The sequence below is a fragment of the Anomaloglossus baeobatrachus genome, chromosome 6, assembly GCF_048569485.1.
Source record: "Anomaloglossus baeobatrachus isolate aAnoBae1 chromosome 6, aAnoBae1.hap1, whole genome shotgun sequence".
Classification (NCBI taxonomy): Eukaryota; Metazoa; Chordata; class Amphibia; order Anura; family Aromobatidae; genus Anomaloglossus; species Anomaloglossus baeobatrachus.
In genome coordinates this window covers 65,473,127-65,500,801 of record NC_134358.1, presented here as the reverse complement: position 1 = coordinate 65,500,801, position 27,675 = coordinate 65,473,127, and the positions used below count along the sequence as shown (strand labels likewise).

Genomic DNA, 27,675 nt, shown 5'->3' with positions numbered 1-27,675 from the left:
TTTCCCACTAGATAAAATGCTGACTATCCCATAAAAACAGAAAATCCACCTCCTATCCCATCTATACCATCAATCCCATCCAGTGGTTTAGCCAGCTCTTATTAAAATAGAAGACCTTGTCCAGGAGGAGCTGAATGGAGCAGATGGTCATTCATGCAACCTGTCCGCTCCATTCTATGTCTATGGTGTTCAACACGCAAAGATGGTCTGATGCAAAGCTGCTGTCTATTGCCTCCATCACTACCTTAGATATTGAATAAAGCAGCAAGGCCCATCCAGGACCAGTCCATCCAGGACCAGTCCATCCATTCAACTCCTGGTTATGCCCTTGTAGTTAGCAGAGAGAAGGAGACACAATCTCTTATTCTTGTGATCTGAGGTGTTGAGACTCTACAAATCTAACAGAATCAATACTTACCCAGTGAGTTGTGGTAAATTATATAGACTGGAATACCCCTTTAAAGGCCATATCAATGCCTAATGTGTTAATTGTTCCAATGCCTCTAAGGCTGGTTTCACAAAGCATTCATTTTCTCCTACGTCCAGTGCCTCCATTGGGGATTACATCCAAACTCCCCCTCCCCTCGCAATTTTGGTGTATCTACTGATGTGGCCATTGACTATAATGATGTAGACGGGTCACAGTGTGCTCTGTCGTGCATCATTTTTGGCCATACTGTGATTCCATCTGCATCATTATACTCTGGTGCGTTCGAATCTAAGCCCCAACAGAACCACTGATAATGTGGTGAAACTAGAGTCTGATGGGTCCCGATGCAAAATTTGGACCTGGACCCCAACTTGCATGTTGGTCAGATGTGTTGGCCCTATAAAAAGACATACATGTCCTTCCCCTCCATAATATAATAACGCCCCCATCCTGTACGCCTTCCGGTAATGCCCCCCATCTTGAGTCCCTTGTAGTAGGAATGTTCAACATCCTGTGCCCCTTCCATTTAAAATTTTTCTCATTTAGGGCCCCTTCCAATAACAATGTCCCCTATCCTGGTGTAATGTTCCCATCCTGGCTCCTTCCAGTAATATATATCCTCCTTCCTGTTATAATTTCCCCATCTTGGGCCCTTTCCTTGTATATTGTATGCCATCCTGGTAGAATGTCCCCATTCCCCATCCAGTAATATTGTCCCCCATCCTGGTGTAATGTGCCAGCTCCTGGGTTTATCCTGTAATAATGCTCTGCTGTTCCCTAACATATAAACCTCCCCCAAAATATTCCACTCATCTTCTCCCACTCCCACAATGCATGCCATCCTCCTTTGTAGCAGGCACAGATGCTGGCAGCTGACATCATCATGCCTGCTATGGGTGATGGATGATGTTACTACTATGCACCGACTGTGACTGGCATCCTGACTTTTAGATGCCAGCTTCTGATTGGCTGCAGGAGTGTATTGCAGTGTAGGGAGCTTGTGGGTCTCTGTGCTGCAATATATTTCAGCTCATCCATCTGAAATAGGCACCGGCATCATTAGGCCCCTCTCCCGAATTAGTCCGGCAGTGGTCAAACCTTCTGCGACCGCAATCGTTATGCCCCTGCACTGACCATTGGAAAACACGCTATGCATACTCAGCCTAAAGGGTACTTTACACACTGCGATATCGGTACCGATATCACTAGTGAGCATACCCGCCCCGTCGGTTGTGCGTCACGGGCAAATCGCTGCCCGTGGCGCACAACATCGCTAACACCAGTCACACGGACTTACCTTCCCTGTGACGTCGCTCTGGCCGGCGATCTGCCTCCTTTCTAAGGGGGCGGTTTGTGCGGCGTCACAGCGACGTCACACGGTAGCCGTTCAATAGCAGAGGTGGGGCGGAGATGAGCCGCCAGAACATGCCGCCCGCCTCCTTCCTTCCTCATTGCCGGAGAACGCAGGTAAGGAGATGTTAGTCGTTCCTGCAGTGTCACACATAGCGATGTGCGCTGCCGCAGGAACGATGAACAACATCGTACCTGCAGCAGCAACCATATTTGGAAAAGGAGTGACGTGTCAACGAGCAACGATTTTTCACTTTTTTGCGCTCGTTGATCGTCGCTCCTTGGTGTCACACGCTGCGATGTCGCTAACGGGGCCGGATGTGCGTCACTACCGACGTGACCCCGACGATATATCTTTAGCGATGTTGCAGCGTGTAAAGTACCCTTAATACAAAATCAAGGAAATTTCCATGTAATCTTGATTATAACTTTCCTACCATTTTGTCTATAAGGCTCCCACTCAGGATAAAAACCATGGTATATATACGTTCTTAAAGCACAAGCACTACAGAAATAGGAATCCCCTGCTCTCCATGAGCCAAAACAGAAAGTTGCTCACAAGAAGAATTTTCTGCTTAAACTCAAGCTTTTTACTTACTCAGAGAAAATCAATGTGTTTGTCCTCAGACAAGCAGCAAGGGAGGAGAAGTGATTTTGCAGAACATTCCTATTCTATAAAAAGCTGGGTCGTGATCCACCACCCCCTTTGGCAAAGTTATGGCTGCAAATTAGTGGTTGTCACTGCTCATCTGTCAGTGCATGAAATGAGATTGACTGAGATGAGCGTGACTCGGGAAAGAATGTAAAGAAAGGACACTAAGCTATTTTACAACAGTTCAATTTTGTTTCTGAAGGTCATACCAAGGTCAACCCCAAACCATGCATCTGACCAACTATGTGTCCAGCTCATATAACATTTACTATAAATGTAGGATCCGGGTGATGCACTTCCGGTCTTGTATGACTTACCGCTTTTACCTCTTGGTTCTTGGAATGTTTTACTGTTTGGATGACTGATCCCTGCGGTGGATCTAGAGTTTTGCAGTAGCAGAAATAATACTAAATCTCATAAAACAAGTAATTAATTGTGGAGATATCAAAGCTCAATGCAGGAAGCTTCTAACATCCCAGGAGATATAAAATGACCAAGTAAAAAATGTCAGGACACTAAACCATGAAATAAGTAAGGATTCAGAAATTAATTTCTAGATTGAAAGACTTCTTGCAAGTTCCAGAAATATTTAATGAAGGAGAAATTTCGTATATGGTAGGAGGCTTTCTACTGCTAAACATCTACATATTCAAAATAGCAATCCTATAGGTCCCCATCAACATTAGACTAATGTTGACAACCTGCCAATTTCATTGATTGTGGCCAACGATCTTATACAGTTAGGTCCAGAAATATTTAGACAGTGACACAAGTTTTGTTATTTTAGCTGTTTACAAAAACATGTTCAGAAATACAATTATATATATAATATGGGCTGAAAGTGCACACTCCCAGCTGCAATATGAGAGTTTTCACATCCAAATCGGAGAAAGGGTTTAGGAATCATAGCTCTGTAATGCATAGCCTCCTCTTTTTCAAGGGACCAAAAGTAATTGGACAAGGGACTCTAAGGGCTGCAATTAACTCTGAAGGCGTCTCCCTCGTTAACCTGTAATCAATGAAGTAGTTAAAAGGTCTGGGGTTGATTACAGGTGTGTGGTTTTGCATTTGAAAGCTGTTGCTGTGACCAGACAACATGCGGTCTAAGGAACTCTCAATTGAGGTGAAGCAGAACATCCTGAGGCTGAAAAAAAAGAAAAAATCCATCAGAGAGATAGCAGACATGCTTGGAGTAGCAAAATCAGCAGTCGGGTACATTCTGAGAAAAAAGGAATTGACTGGTGAGCTTGGGAACTCAAAAAGGCCTGGGCGTCCACGGATGACAACAGTGGTGGATGATCGCCGCATACTTTCTTTGGTGAAGAAGAACCCGTTCACAACATCAACTGAAGTCCAGAACACTCTCAGTGAAGTAGGTGTATCTGTCTCTAAGTCAACAGTAAAGAGAAGACTCCATGAAAGTAAATACAAAGGGTTCATATCTAGATGCAAACCATTCATCAATTCCAAAAATAGACAGTCCAGAGTTAAATTTGCTGAAAAACACCTCATGAAGCCAGCTCAGTTCTGGAAAAGTATTCTATGGACAGATGAGACCAAGATCAACCTGTACCAGAATGATGGGAAGAAAATAGTTTGGAGAAGAAAGGTAACGGCACATGATCCAAGGCACACCACATCCTCTGTAAAACATGGTGGAGGCAACGTGATGGCATGGGTATGCATGGCTTTCAATGGCACTGGGTCACTTGTGTTTATTGATGACATAACAGCAGACAAGAGTAGCCGGATGAATTCAGAAGTGTACCGGGATATACTTTCAGCCCAGATTCAGCCAAATGCCGCAAAGTTGATCGGACGGCGCTTCATAGTACAGATGGACAATGACCCCAAGCATACAGCCAAAGCTACCCAGGAGTTCATGAGTGCAAAAAAGTGGAACATTCTGCAATGGCCAAGTCAATCACCAGATCTTAACCCAATTGAGCATGCATTTCACTTGCTCAAATCCAGACTTAAGACGGAAAGACCCACAAACAAGCAAGACCTGAAGGCTGCGGCTGTAAAGGCCTGGCAAAGCATTAAGAAGGAGGAAACCCAGCGTTTGGTGATGTCCATGGGTTCCAGACTTAAGGCAGTGATTGCCTGCAAAGGATTCGCAACAAAATATTGAAAATAAAAAATTTTTGTTTGGGTTTGGTTTATTTGTCCAATTACTTTTGACCTCCTAAAATGTGGAGTGTTTGTAAAGAAATGTGTACAATTCCTACAATTTCTATCAGATATTTTTATTCAAACCTTCAAATTAAACGTTACAATCTGCACTTGAATTCTGTTGTAGAGATTTCATTTCAAATCCAACGTGGTGGCATGCAGAGCCCAACTCGCGAAAATTGTGTCACTGTCCAAATATTTCTGGACCTAACTGTATGTATGAGGCACCGGCCGACTGATGATCGGTAGAGATGTCGGACTGCCCATTGCATTGTTCTATCTGATAAGCTTCCGGCCAATATGTGAGACGGCAGCTTTCTCATAGACAACACAAAGGTGCATGGCTCAACAAGTGCTCCTGTGTATGCGAAGCTTGACTGAGATAACTGGTAGCTTTATGATCTTCAACGGCATCATTTAGCCCGACCACCAACTAACGTGTATGGCTAGCCATAGGTACAGTAAAATACTGGCCGAAACAATTTCCACTTTTGACCAGTGGAACCTCAAGTGGAATCTGGTTTCTGACATCATAAGACAGTACAGACACAGCAAAGACTATTAGACCCTGCAAAATACACGTCCTCCTGAAATCAACCATAGAACTCATCACTTCTAGCTTCTGGTTTAAAGGTTATTTTGCCTATTAGTTTTTAGATATATGACTTTTAGGTGCAGTAATTACAGTCCAATATTCAGCTAATCAGACAAAGGTTCCTTGGACTAGCCAAATTAAATAATTTTAGGGGTCTACCTTTCATGGTCATGTCTCTGCCTTTGGAGACTAGTGACAGGTTCAGGACTGGAGTCATTCATTTTCATCTAAAGGCCCCGTCACACACACAGATAAATCTTTGGCAGATCTGTGGTTACAGTGAAATCATGGACATATTTTTCCATTTGTACACAGCCACAAACCTAGCACTAATTGTCCACAATTTCACTGCAACCAGATCTGCCTCAGATTTATCTCTGTGTGTGACAGGGCCTTTAGGTTCTATATTTAAATGTAGTTTCATTTCTTTTGGTTTCTTAGAAGTTGGTGTCAGTTTTGTTGCTAGCAGCTCCAAGCAGTGCATGTCAGCTGTAGTTGCTTTGTAGCCACGCCCTTTAGGTTTAAATAGTGTTGTTTCCCAGCAATCGATCCTGATCACACAATTCAGTTGTATTCTGGCCTCCTTGGTGGAAGGCTCTGCTGAGGTTTTCTCCCGAAGACGGACTTTATCTTTGTTTTTACTGTTGCCCCAGTTTGTCTTTCCTTCCCTTGGGGCTTATTAGTGCAGCGGTGGGTCTAGTGAACCTCACCTGCCTTTCACTAGTCAGAACATCTAAAGGGTTTCTCAGAGTCTCAGGTTCCTGCTCGGAGACAGTTGCAGAGACTATATACAGTAGGGTCTGGCAAGGAAAGTAGGGACAGCTGCAGATGAGGATAGGAGGTGTCCATCTACTGCTCTCTATTGTTGTGCGTCGTTCACCCATAGGTCTGAATGCATGTGCCACACTCATTACGTGATATTACCCCTAACTATACTATAAATCAATTTAATTTGATTTTAACTAGTGATGAGTGAGCATGCTCATGCTCATGAATGCTTATTATTCAATCTAGAATCGGAGTTTAAAAATGCTCGAGTTTCCCATTGACTTTCATTATACTTGGTGCTCGATTCGCCCCCGAGAACCCAATTGTTCGAGAAACAAGCAGAGGCGAGCACGCTCACTTAACACTAATTGTAGCCTTTTTTCTTTTTTCTTATTTGAATTAATAAGATTTTTGAAAATCAGACCCAGTATTAGACCCTATTGGCTGCAAAGTCATTCCTTAATAATGATGTAATTTGCTGGATCCTTCAAGTACTTTAGTGCACTCTGCACATTACACATAGTGTATATCATATACAATCACTCACTTGCTCATGTCACCTGCATCTTAAAAAGACCTTCAGAATCCGATCGTTTCTCACCTTCGAAACTGCAAAAACCCTTACTGTCGGACTTATTTAGTCTCGTCTGGACTATTGCAACTCTCTACTGATCAGTCTCCCTCTGACCAAATGTTCTCCTCTCCAATGCATCCTGAATGCAGCAGCCAGGGTCATATTCCTGTCCAGCCGCTTCACCGATGCCCCCACCTTGTGCCAGTCACTACACTGGCTACCTATCAGCTACAGAATACAATACAAACTCATATCCCTCACCAACAAAGTTCTACACAGCTCTGCACCACCATATATCTCATCCCTCATCTCTGTCTATCATCCTACCCACCCCCTTCGTTCCGCAAATGATCTTAGACTAACATCCTCCATAATACGAACCTCACACCTCCGCCTCCAAGACTTTTCTCGTGCCGTGCCAGTTTTCTGGAATGCACTACCCCAAAGAAAGCGACTAATATCCAGCCCCAAAGTTTTTAAGTGTGCATTAAAAACACATCTCTTCAGACAAGCTGATCATCATAACTTACTAACCTAACTCTCCCCCGTCCCACCTTCTAAATGCTATTCATAACCTTCTCCCTCCTCTTTCTGTCCTCACATCCTCCATACAACCAATAGCATGGAAGTGAACTTAAAATGTTACTGTCTATTGACCGGATGATTAAACTTTATATGAAATCAATAAATTATCATAATGACGGCCAGACCAGATACTACAAACACGCTTTAGCTTTTGTGTCCCCCTATTTCCCCATAGATTGTAAGCTTTCAAGCTGGGCCCTCATTCCTACTGTAGCTGCTAAACTTGTTTTTGTCTGTACAAGTGTACAAGCCCCTACCTGATTGTAAAGTGCTGCAGAATATGTTGGCGCTATAAAAATAAACATTAATATTATTATTATTATTATATCCAAACTATAAAAGCCCCTATACACTTTACGAGATAATGGGTCAACAAATGGCCAATGGTCTAAAACCAATCAAAGACTACAGCAGCCAATATTAAATTTTTTTTCAGTCAATAATTTGAATTATTAGAAACATTCACAGGTAGAAAAGAAAAATTGTTAGTTTCACCAAATCAGCCAGTGTTTGTCCATTGTCCATTGTGGTAAAAAAATATGGCTTTTTTTTTAGTATTTTCATTTATGTGGGTTCTCCAAGGGTTAAGTCACCCAACTGTTTATGTGATGTAGACAACAGGAGAGATACTGATTGCACACTGACCTTATAATACTCTGGGGTTTAATTCACACAAGCAATTTTTTTCACTGACAAATGCAGAGTTGGATGACGTAAAAATAAAAGGGCAGCATGTATCAGCGGATGCTGATTTGCATCCAAAAATTGACCAAAGAAGTCAACAGAAATTGACAATAATCGAATCTAAAAAATCATACAATAGGGACCTGTATTAGATCTGTATAACAGACGGGGCAAAAGATTTGTAAGAATATACAGTATATGGTGGAGAAAAAAACCCGGATCCAATACAGACATGCAGGTGCAATACGGACATGTTATGGAACGCCATATGGATTATCCGTAATTCCTTCCAGCCAGCTGGGATCAAGTCAGACACTGTATTATTAACCCCTTCAGCCCCGAGGCACTTTCCGTTTTTGAGTTTTTGCTTTTTGCTCCCCTTCTTCCGAGAGCCGTAACTTTTTTATTTTTCCGTCAATCTTGCCATATGAGGGCTTGTTTTTTGCGGGACAAGTTGTACTTTTAAATGAAACCATAAGTTTTACCATATGGAGTACTGGAAAGCAGCAAAAAAATTCCAAGTGTGGAAAAATTGCAAAAAAAGTGTGATGGCACAATAGTTTTTGGGATGTTTTATTCACGGTGTTCACTATATGGTAAAACTGATGTGTGGGTATGACGCCTGAGGTCGGTGCGAGTTTGTAGACACCAAACATGTATAGATTTACTTGTATCTAAGGGGTTAAAAAAATTCATAAGTTTGTCCAATAAAAGTGGCGCACGTTTTGCGCCATTTTCCAAAACACGTAGCGTTCTTATTTTTTGGGATCTATGGCTCAGTGATGGCTTATTTTTTGCGTCTCGAGCTGATGTTTCTAATGGTAGCATTTTTGCGCAGATGCTACGTTTTGATTGCCTTTTATTGCATTTTGCGTAAAACTTGCGGCGACCAAAAAACGTAATTTTGGTGTTTGAAAGTTTTTTGCCACTACGCCGTTTACCAATCAGATTAATTGATTTTAAATTTTGATAGATCGGGCATTTCTGAACGCGGCGATACCAAATATGTGTATATTTATTTATTTTTTAACCCTTTAATTTTCAATGGGGGGAAAGGGTGGTGATTTGAACTTTTAGGTTTTTTGTTTTTTTTTTTAATTTTTTAAAACTTTTTTTTACTTTTTTTATTTTATTTTACTAGTCCCCCTAGGGGGCTATAGTGATCAGCAATCCGATTGCTGATCACTATCTGCTGATTACAGCTATACCGCTGTAAACAGCAGAAATAGTCACTTTCTTTTTTCCTCTGCTCCATGCCGAGGAAGAATGAAAGTGAAACTTCATAGCAGCAGGCGTCATCACATGACCCTGTGCTACGATGGCAACCACCGAACGTCACGTGATCACTCACGTGACGTCCGGAGGGGGCGGCGGTAAGTAGAAAACATGGCCGTGCGCATATAGATCTCGCTGCCAGACTTTGGCAGCGAGATCTAAGGGGTTAATGTTCCGGGTGGAATGCGATTCCACTCGGAACATGTAGGCACACATGTCAGCTGTTGAAAACAGCTGATATGTGTGCCGATCCACGCCGCCTGCCCGCGGCAGGGGGCGGGGCTTACCGGGACACGATCCATGACGGAAAGATCCGTCCATGGTCGTGAAGGGGTTAAAGGATTTGCTCAGTGAAAGCAAGTTATTACCTAGCCACTTGATAGGTAATAAATTGTTGAAATGTGGGGATCAGACTTCTGAGGCACCCGTCACACAGAGATATTTACAAACTTTGCCAACTGTCATGGTGGCGTTAGATTCTGTTCAGACTACTGATTCTGATACTCCGACTGATAAGGTCTCTGGTGTCTGTGATCAACATAGGCAGGCTTTGGGCATCAACTTGCAGAGTGTTAATTCATAGTCAGGCTAGCAAGAGTTAAGCTGGTGTCACGCATAACGACAACAACAACGACATCGCTGTTACGTCACCATTTTCTTGCTCTTGCTTTACTCCTGTCTCTCATCTTTTGTCTATTCCTGTGTGAATGCAGTGTGTCACAGTTTTGGTTTTATCCATCTTTATCTCTTTTTCATCCCACTCCTATCCTGTCCTTCCCTGCTGGGAGGGGAGTATCAGAGTAAAGGCCCAGTCACACTAAACAACTTACCAGTGATCCCAACAACGATCCAACCTGATAGGGATCGCTGGTAAGTTGCTAGGAGGTTGCTGGTGAGGTGTCACACTGCGACGCTCCAGCGATCCCACCAGCAACCTGACCTGGCAGGGATCGCTGGAGCGTGGCTACACGAGTTGCTGGTGAGCTCACCAGTAACCAGTGACCAGCCCCCAGTCAGCAGCGCCGCGTGGAAGCGATGCTGCGCTTGGTAACTAAGGTAAATATCGGGTAACCAACCCGATATTTACCTTGGTTACCAGCGCACACCGCTTAGCGCTGGCTCCCTGCTCTCCTAGCTACAGTACACATGGGGTTAATTACCCGATGTGTACTGCAGCTACATGTGCAGAGAGCAGGGAGCTGGCACTGACAGCTGAGAGCGGCGGAGGCTGGTAACGAAGGTAAATATCGGGTAACCAAGGCAAGGGCTTCTTGGTTACCCGATGTTTACTGTGGTTACCAGAGTCCGCAGAAGCCGGCTCCTGCTGCCTGCACATTCAGTTGTTGATCTGTCGCTGTCACACACAGCGATGTGTGCTTCACAGTGGGAGAGCAACAACTAAAAAATGGCCCAGGACATTCAGCAACAACCAACGACCTCACAGCAGGGGCCGGGTTGTTGCTGGATGTCACACACAGCAACATCACTAGCAACATTGCTGTTACGTCACAAAAGTTGTTCGTTAGCAGCGATTTGCTAACGATGTTGTTTAGTGTGACTGGGCCTTAATACTGGTCAGGAGCATAGCCAGAAACTGGACTCAGGCATCTCCACCATCAGGAGTAATGCTGAGCTTAGGGATAGCCTAGAGTTCCCTAGTGTGAGGAACAGCATAAGAGGCTCTGTCCCCTACTATCCTAACAGTCACCAATCAGCAAAATGGGGAACCTTTATTCCAGTTAGAATGGAGAACAGTACATAATTCTGAAAAAACACAAATAAGGAATTTAGTTCAGCTCACCACTCCAAGGCTGGTATGTCCAAATGTATCTGTTACTTATGAATAAGGAGTCTACTTTCTCCGAAACACGTCAAGCGTAAATATATTCTGCACTTGGTTGGAATTACCTGTTTTATGAATTTTGAATAAAGAATTTTTTTATTACGTCGGTGCTGGATCTTCTCTCCTCCCCTCCTCCTCTTGATGTGACTGAGTAAGTAATTTTGACCTCTACTCTCTTAATTTCACATACGTCTGTATTTGGGTGTCTGGCCTTCCACCCCTTTTTGTAATGTAGATAAAAATTCCTCTTTCTACCGGTCGATGCACGTCCCAGAATTCTAACCATGCAGGTCCCAGAATTCTAACCAGATTTATATGTTCCATAAGGATGAACATTCCCGCACATGATCATGGTGAAGTGTCAGTATATTTAAGAAGTTTGCATTCGTGCCATACGGCTCAGTAGTTGTAAATATACAAGGATACATTCTTTGCCTTTAGAACCTCAGCATCTGTTTTTTATTGCAGAGTTTCTTAGACATGTGTCCTATCTTAATTGTTTTCTCCGAGAGGAATTTCTCATCTATCAGCTTCATACATGGAAATGATGACCGGGTGTCAATAGACCACCATAAACACCCAAAAAAGCACTTAAGGTCATAGAAAATACCAACCACACACCTACAGCTCAAGAGATCTGCCTAAAGCCCAGTGTAATGGAGTTTTTAGACAGTCTGCAAAATTCGGAGTATATCCCAAAGTTCATGGGTGGTTTACTAAAGCTGTAAGAATAGTGGGGTAAGCCTCCGAAATAATTTCTAAATTAGATTTTTCAGCTCAGAAACGAGTAGATGTTATCATGTCAGGATTGAGTTACACATAACATAAAGAAATGATACGTTTAGTATTTTATGGGAATATTACATTCCCACTTGGTTTATAGGCTCTTCTTCCGTGCTGAGGCACCGGGGAAATGTAAAATGATATTCTACTCGCATAAAGTTGTTGTTGACTTCATAAAATATCCGACGGTGGATCTACTGGAGATTAATTCACCATAAGATTCTCATATGCTTCACTTTTATAGGAGCCACATAGTTTTGAGCAATGATTAACTGTTAAAGGGTAGTGTTGAGCGACTATGCTTGTCACTACTCGGTACTCACACGAGTATCACTGTACTCGGGCTACTCGGCGGGGACCGAGTAATCTCGCGATACTCGTGCTGTACTCGTGGTCTTCATCCCTGCATGTTGGCGCTCTTTTGAGAGCCAGCCCTCATGCAGGGATTGACTGGCAGACCACTGCAATGCCACAGCCCTGTTAGTTGTGGAATTGCAGTGATTGGCCGGCCTGCACAGCGTGACCGAGCCTTTATACCGGCGGGCGCGCTGTGCTTTGCTCACAGTCATCCAGACAGTCAGTTCAGGGAGAGTGTTGCTGCTTCAGGGAAAGGTTTGCGGCCCTTTATAGTTATTTCCGTAGCAGGGCTGCAAACAGTGTGACCAGAAGTCCTTCTCAGGACTATTGTAGTTGTATACAGGCAGGCAGGGTATAGCCAGGTCGGAGTACAGTAGCAGAGTCCTTCTCAGGACTATTGTTGCTGTATACAGGCAGGGTATAGCCAGGTCGGAATACAGGCTAGTGACCAGAAGAGTCCTTGTCAGGACTATTGTAGCTGTATACAGGCAGGCAGGCAGGGTATATAGCCATTCCTAGTGGTGACCGTATACCAGCCTTCATCACCATATCTGGGGCTGGTGTACACAGTCTAAAACAGTCCTGATAGTGTCAGACTTCTCAGTAATTGTCGCTCCTAAAAACCTGTTAGGTTCTTAGTGCGTCCGTGCTTGCATTTAAAAACCGCATGTGTGTGCCTGTCGGTGGCAGCGTACAGGTGCACTTGTGTGCGTTTTGCACAAACTTGGATATAACGCACAAGTCTAGTCAATAATACACGTCAGTCAGCAGTGTCTGATAGTGTCAAACTTCTCAGTAATTGTCGCTCCTAAAAACCTGTTAGGTTCTTAGTGCGTCCGTGCTTGCATTTAAAAACCGCACGTGTGTGCCTGTCGGTGGCAGCGTACAGGTGAACTTGTGTGTGTTTTGCACAAACTTGGATATAACGCACAAGTCTAGTGAATAATACACGTCAGTCAGCAGTGTCTGATAGTGTCAAACTTCTCAGTAATTGTCGCTCCTAAAAACCTGTTAGGTTCTTAGTGCGTCCGTGCTTGCATTTAAAATCCGCACGTGTGTGCCTGTCAGTGGCAGCGTACAGGTGCACTTGTGTGCGTTTTGCACAAACTTGGATATGACGCACAAGTCTAGTGAATACACGTCAGCACAGCATTGCAAAATGCGCAAGGGCGTTGACAACGAACAAGGAAGTGGACGTGATGGTGGTGCAGGTAGAGGCCGAGGTCGTGGGCAAGCTCTAATTTTGCCACAACAAAGGGCCACATCTACTCGCTCGCACGTCCTGTCCCAAATTCTTGGGGACCGCAGCAGTACACCGCTCTTGAACCAAGACCAGTGTCAACAGGTTGTTAGTTGGATAGCGGATAATGCTTCCAGTCAGATTGGCACCACCACAAACACTCTCTCATCCGCACGGACAAGTGTCAGTAGCCGTGATACTGCACCGCACATTTCAGAACCTGATCCTCCTTCCTACCACAAGGCTGAGTACACGTCCACGGACATTACTGATCCCACACTTGGACACTCGGAAGAGCTGTTCACGTTTCCATTCGCACATTCTGGCCTTTAGCCAGCTCCTGTTGAAGTGGGTCATGAGGAGATCGTATGTACAGATGCCCAAATATTTGAGCAGCCACGTTCTCACGAAGTTGGCAACGTGTCTCAACAAGGGGTGGACGATGATGAGACACAATTGTCAGGAAGTCAGGAGGAGGAGCAGGGTGCGGAAGAGGAAGACGACATGGTGGATGATCCAGTAACTGACCCAACCTGGCAGGAGGATATGCAGAGCGAGGACAGCAGTGCACAGGGGGAGGGAGGCGTAGCATCCCAACAGGCAGTAAGAAGCAGGGTGGTGGCCCCAGGCAGAAGTCAGGCAACCGTTCCCCGGAACAACAACACGACACAAGGTGCCTGTACAAATGTTAGCTCTTCCCGAGTCTGGCAGTTTTTTAAGTTGGCTCCAGATGATTCTAAAAAGGCCATTTGCAACACCTGCCGTGCCAGCATCAGCAGGGGTACCAAAACTAGCAGCCTGACCACCACCAGCATGATCAGGCACATGTCAGCCAAGCACCCAACTTTGTGGGAGGTACAACAGAGTCGAGGAGCAGTGCTTGCTGATGTCACTGCTACGTCTTCGCTTGTTGTGCATGCGAGCCAATCCCCTGTCCATGCTGCCTGCGAACAAGCCTCCTCCGGCCCTGCACCTGCAGTTGCCTACGCAGAAATAACACCATCATCAAGCACGTCCTTGTCCCAGCGTAGCGTTCAGTTATCCATTCAGCAAACCTTTGAACGCAGGCGCAAATACACTGCCAACGCCCCACATGCCACAGTTCTAAATGCTAACATTTCGCGACTGCTTGCGCTGGAAATGTTGCCTTTTAGGCTGGTGGAGACAGAAGCATTCCGCGACCTGATGGCGGCAGCTGTCCCACGTTACTCGGTCCCCAGCCGCCACTATTTCTCCCAGTGTGCCGTCCCCGCATTGCATAACCACGTGTCACAAAACATCACACGTGCCCTGGACAACGCTGTTTCAGCCAAAGTCCACCTAACCACAGACACGTGGACAAGTGCTTGTGGGCAAGGCCGCTACATCTCGTTGACGGCACACTGGGTTAATATTGTGGAAGCTGGGACCCAGTCTGAGCGAGGGACGGAACACGTCCTTCCCACACCAAGGTTTGCAGGCCCTACCTCAAGTCAGGGTTTCACCCACACTCTACAGCTCTGGAATGTCATGCCCCTCAGCCTCATCCTCCTCCTGCGCATCCTCATCCACTTTACCCTCCACACCAGTCCCAAGCTGGAAGCACTGCAGCACTGCCTCGGCGAAGCAGCAACAGGCTGTGCTGAAGCTAATCTGCATAGGTGACAAACCCCACAATGCAGAAGAGGTGTGGACAGCTCTGAAACAGCAGGCAGATCACTGGCTCACACCTCTGAACCTAAAGCCAGGAAAGGTCGTGTGTGACAATGGCCGGAACCTGATGGCGGCTTTGAGGCGAGGCCAGCTGACACATGTTCCATGCGTGGCCCATGTGCTCAACCTCGTGGTTCAGCGGTTTCTAAAGTCATACCCAGAGCTGTCTGATCTGCTGGTAAAAGTTCGCCGCCTGTCTGCACATTTTCGAAAATCACCTACTGCTTCAGCCGGTCTTGCCGGCTTTCAGCGCCGTTTGCATCTTCCGGCTCACAGACTGGTGTGTGATGTCCCCACACGTTGGAATTCAACTCTGCACATGTTGGTCAGGATATGTGAGCAGAAGAGGGCAGTTGTTGAGTACCTGCATCACCTAAGTCGTCGGGAAATGGGTCAAACTCCACACATAACACCTGAGGAGTGGAGATGGATGTCCGACCTATGTACCATTCTCCAAAACTTTGAGGACTCCACCAAGATGGTGAGTGAGGATGACGCCATTATTAGTGTCACCATACCGCTTCTCTGCCTTCTAAAACGGTCTCTGCTCAAAAACAAACATGATGCATTGCAGGCGGAGCGCGATGAGTTGGAGCAAGAAACAGTAGTGGGTGTGGGTGATAACACACAGCCGAGCCTCGTCTCATCACAACGTGCAGTGGAGGACTATGACGAGGAGGAGGATGAAGACATGGAGCAACTCTCCGGCCAAATTGAGGATATGACATGCACACCAGTCATATCCTCGGTTCAGCGTGGCTGGCCAGAGGACAGGGTAGATGAGGAGGAGGAGGAGGAGGAGGAGGACAGCATGTTCAGTCATCGTGTTGGTCAGGATACTGAAGTACTGGCTGTTAAGAGTCTGGCGCACATGGCTGACTTTATGGTAAGCTGCCTGTCTCGTGACCCTCGCGTTAAGAACATCTTGGCCGACAATCATTACTGGTTGGTAACACTGTTAGACCCACGCTACAAGGAGAACTTTATGTCTCTTATTCCCGAGGCGGAGAGGTCAGCCAAAATGCAGCAGTTCCGGAAGGCCATAGTCACGGAAGTAGGCAAAGCATTCCCCTCACAAAACGCTAGTGGCATAGGTCAGGAATCAGTGGACAACCAAGGCGTACAGCCGAGAGGGGCACAAGTCCAATCCGCCAGAGGTAGGGGAACAGTCTTTAAGATGTGGGACAGTTTTCTCAGCCCCTCACGTACCACAGCCCCTGAGGTGCGGGGTAGTGTCACAAGAAATCCTAAGTTTGCCCAGATGCTCAAGGAGTACCTTGCAGATCGAACAACTGTACTCCGACATTACTCTGTGACTTACAATTATTGGGTATCCAAGCTGGACACGTGGCATGAATTGGCTCTCTACGCCTTGGAAGTCCTGGCCTGCCCTGCCACTAGCGTTTTGTCAGAGCGTGTTTTTAGTGCCGCAGGTGGAATCATTACAGATAAACGAACCCGCCTGTCAACTGAAAATGCTGACAGGCTGACTCTGATCAAGATGAACAAGGGTTGGATTGGGCCAGACTTCACCACATCACCAGCAAATGAGAGCGGAATTTAACGTTTGTAATGGGAATTTGCCATGTACCTACACTCACCCATGGGTACACACTTCTAGACTTTGGATAATCGCTGGTCAGCTCCTCCTTCTCCTCATGCGCCACCATGATGACCGTTACAATAGTTAGGCCGTTGTTTCAGGTATACCCCCAGTGGTAAATTTTTTCGCCCATTCTTTCAGAAAGGACATTACAACGACAGGAGACCCGCTCCTTTGCAATGGGAACAATGTTTTGAGGCCCTCATGCACGTCTCTATCCAGGGACAATGTGGAGCCTCCCAATTTTTGGCTGCCCTGCCAAAGGGCTATACTACAATAGACCCACTTTCTTACAATGGGCACTTCAGGTTTACAGGCCCTCATGCACGTCTCTATCCAGGGACAATGTGGAGCCTCACAATTTTTGGCTGCCCTGCCAAAGGGCTATACTACAAAAGACCCACTTTCTTACAATGGGCACTTCAGGTTTACAGGCCCTCATGCATGTCTCTATCCAGGGACAATGTGGAGCCTCCCAATTTTTGGCTGCCCTGCCAAAGGGCTATACTACAATAGACCCACTTTCTTACAATGGGCACTTCAGGTTTACAGGCCCTCATGCACGTCTCTATCCAGGGACAATGTGGAGCCTCCCAATTTTTGGCTGCCCTGCCAAAGGGCTATACTACAAAAGACCCACTTCCTTACAATGGGCACTTCAGGTTTACAGGCCCTCATGCACGTCCCTATCCAGGGGCATTGGTGAACCTCACAATTTTGGACTGCCCTGGCAAAGGAAAATACTACAAAGACTCACTTCCTCAAAATGGGCACATTAGACTCAAGAGGCCTTCATGTACGTCTCTTCTCAGGGACATCGGAGTGCCACACAATGTTTTCACGTAAAATCTTTCATGTAATCTCCAAAAGTAACATACACCAGCTCTATCTCACTATTGGGTATGTGCCCTTAACATTTTCGCCATGAAAATTCATTTTGGTGTCATTTTGGAAGGTTTTCTGGTGAGTCCGTAAAAATGGCGTAAAACGCGGACAAAATTGTTCACAGCTGTGACTTTTGAGTGATAAATGCTTCAAGAGGTCTTCCCCATGCTATTGCCATGTCATTTGAGCACTCTTCTGAGACTTTTGTGACATTTTTAGGGTTTCTACATGCTGCCGGGGGTCATTTCAGAAAAATACTCGGGTCTCCCATAGGATAACATTGGGCTCGTTGCTCGGGCCGAGTACACGAGTATCTTGGGATGCTCGGCCCGAGCCTCGAGCACCCGAGCTTTTTAGTACTCGCTCATCACTATTAAAGGGGTGTTTTTCAATTATTTTACACATGGTTTGACTAAATGTGTAGAGGATGATTTTGTTATTTGGCAAAACATAGGACTGCAGGTAAACCTACTGAAAATCCTTAAAGGGGTTGTCTACCACTTGGACAAGTCCTTCTCATTCCCCATATTCGCCACCACAAATATAAATATGCCTACATTCACTTCCGCTACCGTCACTGTTCCAGCGGTGATAGAACTTGTGATCCCGTTGCTCTTGTGACATTGTTATGACACTCGAGCCTTGTGACCAATCAGCACTGGCTTCCTTCTCCCCACCTTCAGACGGTTACGTATTTAACAGGAAGTGAGAACTGTGGCTACAGGTCACTTCCTGTTAATTATATACATGTTTAAGGTGGGATGAGAAAAGCCTGTACTGATTGGGTACAGGGCTTGCATGTCATAACAATATCACATGGACCCCAGGAACACGATTTCCGACACCGTTGGAACCACACCGGCAGCAGAATTGAGTATAGGCTTCATTTTTTTTTATTGCGGGCGCTCATGGGGAATGAGACGGAGTGGTCAAAGTAGTGGACAACCTCTTTAAATAATTATCAATTTTGGTGCTACATATGTAGTGGTCCTGATTTGAGATGAGGGGATATTTTACTCAAATTCACCGACTTCATCAAATGTTCCCCAAAAATTTGATTTGCAGCAAATAAGTTTGCCTGAATTTCAAAATTAGAAAAGTTGTAATTGGTCAGAAAATACACGTGGGCTAGAAGAAGGAAAAAGAGAGAGAGAGGGAGAACCCCACTGACCATAAATGCTTACACTCTACAAGAAAGAGAGAGAGGACCCCACTGACCATAAGAGCTTACACTCTACAGAAGAGAGAGAACTAGAGAGAGACAAAAGACCTCACTGACCATAAGAGCTAACACCTTACAAGAGAGAGAGGACCAAGGTAACCATTAGAGCTTACACTCTACAGGAGAGAGAGAGAGAGGACCTCACTGACCATAAGAGCTTAGATTCTACAGGAGAGCAAGAGAAGACCCTGCGGACCATAAGAGCTTACACTCTACATGAAAGACAGAGAGAGAGACCCACTGACCATAAGAGCTTACACTCTACAGGAGAGGATCCAGCTTACCATTAGAGCTTACACTCTACAGGAGAGAGAGAGAGAGAGAGAGAGGACTCCACTGACCATAAGAGCTTTAACTCTACAGGAGAGCAAGAGAGGACCCTGCTGACCATAAGGGCTTACACTCTACATGAAAGAGATCGAGAGAGAGAGAGAGAGAGAGAGAGGACCCCACTGACCATAAAAAGACCCACCTGACTATAAGAGCTTACAGTCTACAGGAGAGAGAGGAAACTGCTGATCATAAGAGCTTACACTCTACAGGAGAGAGAGGACACTGCTGATCATAAGAGCTTATACTCTACAGGAGAGAGAGGACACTGCTGATCATAAGAGCTTACACTCTACAGGAGAGAGAGGACACTGCTGCTCATAAGAGCTTACACTCTACAAGAAAGAAACTTATACAGTGTCTTTGAAGATAGAAAACAACTCTGTCATATAAACAACCTCTGTTCCTCTGGGAAACACTGATCTGTGATGTCTCAACTACTGACCACCACTGTATAAGGAGTGATAATCCGCTAGATGTCATAGCTGCATGGTATTATGGAGAAGCCCATGCAGCCACGCAAAATGGCATTCCCATGCTCTCTAATGCTTCAGCAGTGTGAGAAATGGTGCTCAGGATCTTTTCTTGTGCAAACTGTGAATCGAATCTCAAAATGTTACAATTTGCGTGAATTTGCAGACTTCAGAAAATTCAACTCAAACTCGATCCTCTGCGGATCGATCCAATCATCAATGTTCCTGTTGTTGTGGCATATGCAGCATGTCTCTGTTTTTCCCATGCACGTCCATTTGCAAAAATCTGCAAGCACTGGTTTTCAGAAGAATGGTCAGAGCATGGGAGATTTGCCTATTATTTTAGAAGTCTGGCCAGTCTCACCTAGCTCATGGACCCTCTAGGACCTTTCAGGAGGATTGACAAGTATGACCAGTAAAGTAAATATTCGGAGCGGATCAGGGTTTCATAAGTTCCACTTATGGCTTAGCTTTTGACAAACAAAATATTTTTTTAAAACTGATATATTTAGAAAGCAAAGCCAGCCCCCTTCTCTATCATAGCCAATGCATGAGCAGCGAAAGGGGCTAGTGTATCTATTGAAAGGAGCTAGTTTGTCAGCTCCCTTCATGCACTACTAACCCAGTATGGAAGTAGAGCTTCCAGGATTCAGGACTAGAGTTGACAGTGAGCCATCAAAACACAATTCAAAAGTAAATTTATATTATGTGACAGCATATATTTTAAAAAAAAAATCTTTATTCTGCTGGAGAATTTAATTAAACAACTGATGTACAAATGATAGAACTCTCACTGCCATTAACCACCACTAGGGGGAGCTTATGAGCTTATTGCATACAGTTTATTGAATTCTATAATAGAACACCATGCACTAAGCTTATTAGCTCCCCCTAGTGGGGGCGCAATAACTTCTCATATTCAGGGGATTTAGCATGATGTCTCATGCAGATCGTGGAGCAGTAGATTCAAAAATGAATCAGAACATATTAAAACAAGGTCATTGCAGAGTTATCACAATGAATACAATATCCATAAAATAGTCCATCCACCCAGCTGTGCTGAATCAGATCCAGTTTGTACATTAATCTAGATCTTTAAACAATATAATTTGATTTGGTGATGCTACGACATTGCTTACAATGAAACCCCTCCTGAGAATCTATAATAAAACGTGGATGTTCGGAGCTGACATGAGTCAACACTGCCTGGTGGGAAAGTAACAAGCATTTCAATAGCAATGGACCAGATAATTGTGAGCTGTCACGTATACGAGGGCCCCGGAAAGCTAATAAGTAAGGCTGGTCACACAGAAGCCTATAAAGATGGAAGGGAAAATGTACACGTCATGTTACTCCGTTTGAAATTTGATTTTTATTGTTTTTGTTTAAAAATATAAAAATACAAAATAAAAAAACTCCAAAATAAAATATTAAAAAAAATAATCATCCATGTAATTGTTGTTAATTACTATTGTTGTTCTTTTAAATAGTTTGACAAAAGTCCCCCGATTTCATTCATGTGTGTTGGGAGACATGACAGCACCCCTGAAGGCTCCTACATACAGATGTGATGCTTGGCATTGACCCCAACGTTTTCTGTCTTTTTCATTCATGGGTATTTTTCACGCCATTCCGATTTGATTCTGTGGTCTACAAAGGAAGACTGTTTGTCAACATGGGCTTATTGTCATACGTGACAGCTCAGGGTTTCGCTAACAGAACTTTGACATTCTTAGCATTCTTTCGGAGCTTCATCTTGAGTTTCAGAGTTATTCCATGGTATTTGCCAAAATATCTGTTCCCAATGTTATTACCATCGGAAACCCCAGGAACAAAATTCATCTTTACGGAAATTCCTCCAAAATATTAAGCTTCACACACTTCACACACTTTTCAAAAGTCTGATCTGACTCAGACTCGGTTAAAAACACCAAACATTGCACAATCTTTGCGATTTTTCAAGCAGTTTCATATTAGAAAATTGTAAAAAAAAATTGCTTTCATAATTGAGGTCTTAAGGCCCTGTTACACGCAACGACATTGCTAACGAGATGTTGTTGGGGTCACGGAATTCGTGACGCACAGCCGGCCTCGTTAGCGACGTCGTTGCGTGTGACACATATGAGCGACTGCAAACGATGCAAAATACTCACCAAATCGTTGATTGTTGACACGTCGTCCATTTCCCAAATATCGTTGCTGATTTTGGATGCAGGTTGTTCGTCATTCCTGAAGCAGCACACATCACTATGTGTGACTCCCCAGGAACGAGGAACAACACTGTACCTCCATCCTCCGGCAACGAAGTGGGCGTGACTTTCATGCGGCTGCTCTCTGCCCCTCCGCTTCTATTGGACGCCTGCCGTGTGACGTCGCTGTGACACCGCACAAACCGCCCCCTTAGAAAAGAGGCTGTTCGCCGGCCACAGCGACGTCGTTAGGAAGGTAAGTACGTGTGACGGGTACTAGCGATTTTGTCCGCCACAGGCAGCGATTTGCCCATCACGCACAAACAATGGGGGCGGGTGATTTCACGAGCGACATCGCTAGCGATGTCACTACGTGTAAAGCGCCCTTTAGACTAACATTGTCTGCCCATGTTTAAAAAATGTAACCTAAGAAAAACGCTAATTATCTTGTATATAAAATTGGAGAACTGAAGAAATAAAGCTAAGACTATGGATAAAACATTTTGTAAGATTTTTCAAAAATATGACCAGAAGGAAACCAGTTTTCACTGCCCGCAATAGATTTTAATTTTTATGTAGCATATATACTACACAACTGTACAGATAGAGCTACAAGCTTGAAACACGTGTGTGCTAATGACCATGAGCAATGGGAGATTCTGGTGTTAATTCTCTTTCCCTATGTAGTAGTATTTGGCGTCAAGGGTCTCCGCATTGAATTCCAAGATGTGTGTTCTTAAACCCTGAAAGTGGTAAAGTAGTAAAGTTGAGCTCCCTCACCGCCAGGTGCATGGACCCACAGTCTGATTGTAATGAGACGAAAACAAAGGAACATCCAACTCCCACGATAACGGCTTTATTGGATAATCCATAAGAAATATGATCAAGACACAGAGTGTAGATATGCTACTCATTTCAGATTTTCTGCCATAAAGAAGGAACATGATTGATCTGAAATGCGGAGCAAATCTATACTCTTTGCCTTCGTCATATTCTTCGTCCAATAAAGCCATCCATCATTTTATTTGGATCGTGGTGGATGGGCGCTTCGTCATTTTCCTTTCAAGAAGGGGTCGGAGTTGAACAAGTTAGTAGAGGCCTGCATGACAGGGATTGATCCATGACGGCATGAGTAGGGATTGGTTTTCTGGTTCTGAGTGAGGGTTCTAAAGGTTTGGTAAAGGATGATATGTCCACACTATTAAGCAGGTATCTGATTGCCACGATTAAGTGGGCATGAGGCTGCACTATACAGGGAGCATGTGGCTGCACTATAAAGGGGGCATGTGGCTGTACTATAAAGAGGGCACGTGGCTGCACTATACAGGGGACATGTGGCTGCACTATACAGGGGACATGTGGCTGCACTATAAAGAGGGCATGTGGCTGCACTATACAGGGGACATGTGGCTGCACTATACAGGGGACATGTGGCTGCACTATAAAGGGGGCATGTGGCTGCACTATAAGGGTATGTGCGCACGTTGCTTTTTACCTGCTTTTTACCTGCTTTTTTGCTGCTTTTTCTTCTGCGCTGTTTAATGCCAAAATGGATGTGTTCTTCTATTCAAGGAAAGTCTATGGGAATTTGGGTTTCTTGTTCACACTATGTTGTTCAAAATGCTGCCTTTTTGTGGCAGAACTTTGGTCAAAAACTCAGCTTTGCAGTGCAAAACCCAAATGGCAAAAACAATTGACATGTTGCTTCTTTGAAAAGCTGAGTTTTTGACCAAAGTTCTGCCACAAAAAGGCAGCATTTTGAACAACATAGTGTGAACAAGAAACCCAAATTCCCATAGACTTTGCTTGAATAGAAGAACACATCCATTTTGGCATTAAACAGCGCAGAAGAAAAAGCAGCAAAAAAGCAGGTAAAAAGCAGGTAAAAAGCAACGTGCGCACATACCCTAAAGGGGGCATGTGGCTTCACTATACAGGAGGCATGTGGCTGCACTATAAAGGGGGCATGTGGCTTCACTATACAGGAGGCATGTGGCTGCACTATAAAAGGGGCATGTGGCTTCACTATACAGGAGGCATGTGGCTGCACTATACAGGAGGCATGTGGCTGCACTATAAAGGGGGCATGTGGCTGCACTATACAGGGGACATGTGGCTGCACTATACAGGAGGCATGTGGCTGCACTATAAAGAGGGCATGTGGCTGCACTATACAGGGGACATGTGGCTGCACTATACAGGGGACATGTGGCTGCACTATACAGGAGGTATGTGGCTGCACTATAAAAGGGGCATGTGGCTTCACTATACAGGGGACATGTGGCTGCACTATACAGGAGGCATGTGGCTGCACTATACAGGGGACATGTGGCTGCACTATACAGGGGACATGTGGCTGCACTATACAGGAGGTATGTGGCTGCACTATAAAAGGGGCATGTGGTTGCACTATACAGGGGACATGTGGCTGCACTATACAGGAGGCATGTGGCTGCACTATAAAGGGGGCATGTGGCTTCACTATACAGGAGGCATGTGGCTGCACTATACAGGAGGCATGTGGCTGCACTATAAAGGGGGCATGTGGCTGCACTATACAGGGGACATGTGGCTGCACTATACAGGAGGCATGTGGCTGCACTATAAAGAGGGCATGTGGCTGCACTATACAGGGGACATGTGGCTGCACTATAAAGGGGGCATGTGGCTGCACTATACAGGGGACATGTGGCTGCACTATAAAGGGGGCATGTGGCTGCACTATACAGGAGGCATGTGGCTGCACTATAGAGAGGGCATGTGGCTGCACTATATAGGGAGCATGTGGCTGCACTATACAGGGAGCATGTGGCTGCACTATAAAGAGGGCATGTGGCTGCACTATATAGGGAGCATGTGGCTGCACTATACAGGAGGCATGTGGCTGCACTATACAGGGAGCATGTGGCTGCACTATACAGGGGACATGTGGCTGCACTATAAAGGGGGCATGTGGCTGCACTATACAGGGAGCATGTGGCTGCACTATAGAGAGGGCATGTGGCTGCACTATATCGGGAGCATGTGGCTGCACTATACAGGGAGCATGTGGCTGCACTATAAAGAGGGCATGTGGCTGCACTATATAGGGAGCATGTGGCTACACTATACAGGAGGCATGTGGCTGCACTATACAGGGAGCATGTGGCTGCACTATAAAGAGGGTATGTGGCTACACTATACAGGGGACATGTGGCTGCACTATAAAGGGGCATATGGTTGCACTATACAGGGAGCATGTGGCTGCACTATACAGGGAGCATGTGGCTGCACTATACAGGAGGCATGTGGCTGCACTGTAAAGGGGGCATGTGGCTGCACTATAAAGGGGCATGTAGTTGCACTATACAGGAGGCATGTGGCTGCACTATACAGGGAGCATGTGGCTGCACTATACAGGGAGCATGTGGCTGCACTATACAGGAGGCATGTGGCTGCACTATACAGGAGGCATGTGGCTGCACTATACAGGAGGCATGTGGCTGCACTATACAGGAGGCATGTGGCTGCACTGTAAAGGGGGCATGTGGCTGCACTATAAAGGGGCATGTGGCTGCACTATACAGGGAGCATGTGGCTGCACTATACAGGGAGCATGTGGCTGCACTATAAAGGGGGCATGTGGCTGCACTATAAAGGGGCATGTGGCTGCACTATACAGGGAGCATGTGGCTGCACTATACAGGGAGCATGTGGCTGCACTATAAAGGGGGCATGTGGCTGCACTATACAGGGGACATGTGGCTGCACTATAGAGAGGGCATGTGGCTGCACTATATAGGGAGCATGTGGCTGCACTATACAGGGAGCATGTGGCTGCACTATAAAGAGGGCATGTGGCTGCACTATATAGGGAGCATGTGGCTGCACTATACAGGAGGCATGTGGCTGCACTATACAGGGAGCATGTGGCTGCACTATAAAGAGGGCATGTGGCTGCACTATACAGGGGACATGTGGCTGCACTATAAAGGGGGCATGTGGCTGCACTATACAGGGAGCATGTGGCTGCACTATAGAGAGGGCATGTGGCTGCACTATATCGGGAGCATGTGGCTGCACTATACAGGGAGCATGTGGCTGCACTATAAAGAGGGCATGTGGCTGCACTATATAGGGAGCATGTGGCTACACTATACAGGAGGCATGTGGCTGCACTATACAGGGAGCATGTGGCTGCACTATAAAGAGGGTATGTGGCTGCACTATACAGGGGACGTGTGGCTGCACTATAAAGGGGCATATGGTTGCACTATACAGGGAGCATGTGGCTGCACTATACAGGGAGCATGTGGCTGCACTATACAGGAGGCATGTGGCTGCACTGTAAAGGGGGCATGTGGCTGCACTATAAAGGGGCATGTAGTTGCACTATACAGGAGGCATGTGGCTGCACTATACAGGGGACATGTGGCTGCACTATAAAGGGGCATATGGTTGCACTATACAGGGAGCATGTGGCTGCACTATACAGGGAGCATGTGGCTGCACTATACAGGAGGCATGTGGCTGCACTGTAAAGGGGGCATGTGGCTGCACTATAAAGGGGCATGTGGCTGCACTGTAAAGAGGGCATGTGGCTGCACTATACAGGGGACATGTGGCTGCACTATACAGGGAGCATGTGGCTGCACTATACAGGAGGCATGTGGCTGCACTGTAAAGGGGGCATGTGGCTGCACTATAAAGGGGCATGTAGTTGCACTATACAGGAGGCATGTGGCTGCACTATACAGGGAGCATGTGGCTGCACTATACAGGGAGCATGTGGCTGCACTATACAGGAGGCATGTGGCTGCACTATACAGGAGGCATGTGGCTGCACTATACAGGAGGCATGTGGCTGCACTATACAGGAGGCATGTGGCTGCACTGTAAAGGGGGCATGTGGCTGCACTATAAAGGGGCATGTGGCTGCACTATACAGGGAGCATGTGGCTGCACTATACAGGAGGCATGTGGCTGCACTATACAGGAGGCATGTGGCTGCACTGTAAAGGGGGCATGTGGCTGCACTATAAAGGGGCATGTGGCTGCACTATAAAGGGGCATGTGGTTGCACTATACAGGAGGCATGTGGCTGCACTATACAGGGGGCATGTGGCTGCACTATAAAGGGGCATGTGGTTGCACTATACAGGAGGCATGTGGCTGCACTATACAGGGAGCATGTGGCTGCACTATACAGGGAGCATGTGGCTGCACTATACAGGGGGCACGTGATTGCACATGAAGTGTAAATCGTAGCTGGATCCTCTTCTTCGTACTTACGATTGCTATGTGTATTGGGTACTGTGCGCACAGCGGCTGTTCCAGATAAAAGGGACTGCGTGGGCCTAAAATAGGATTTTGTATTTTTATGCAAAAAAAAAAAAATGATACAAAGCATTCCTTCAGTCCCAGCGAATAAAATGTGTAAACTCTGCTCAGCCATTTTTCAGGCCTAATATAAACAGTAAATCACCGCCTCGTCGCTTCACTGTGTCCATAAAAAGATCTCGCCAGAAGAAGGTCGGAGACGTTCACACTTGGACTGAGACCAAACTTGTTCTGGTTTTCACATTTCATTTTCTCTTCACTCTTGCTATGTTTGTGAAACTCTGACCATATTGAGGGGCCGCGTAGTTTTGAAGGGGCACTTCACCTAAATTCCATCCATTTTCTACTTACGCTTCATTTAAATACAAGCTATTCCCCAAGGCCAGAAAAATGATTGCTCCTGTGATTGCGATAGTATCTAAAATGGACGGTTCTCCTTTATAAGTAATTCACTATTGCTACAATTCATTTACCATAAAACAAAAAATAACTTAGCAAAAACTGAATATCACGGACGTCTTACAGTTGTGTGTGTACAGCCCCTATGCAGACTTATGTGTCATTTGGTAACAGAACGCAAAGAAATCCTCTGTAGCCTGGTCCTGCGGGACTCTTACATTTCTTCTCAACTTGCTGGATACTGTACATACA

The 27,675-nt window shown here is 45.5% G+C and overlaps 1 protein-coding gene across 1 annotated transcript in view; it reads right to left on the bottom strand.

Moving 5' to 3' along the window:
* The window catches only part of ANGPT1 (angiopoietin 1), a 544,599-nt gene that overhangs the window by 157,029 nt on the left and 359,895 nt on the right, over positions 1 to 27,675 (bottom strand). The window lies entirely within an intron of this gene.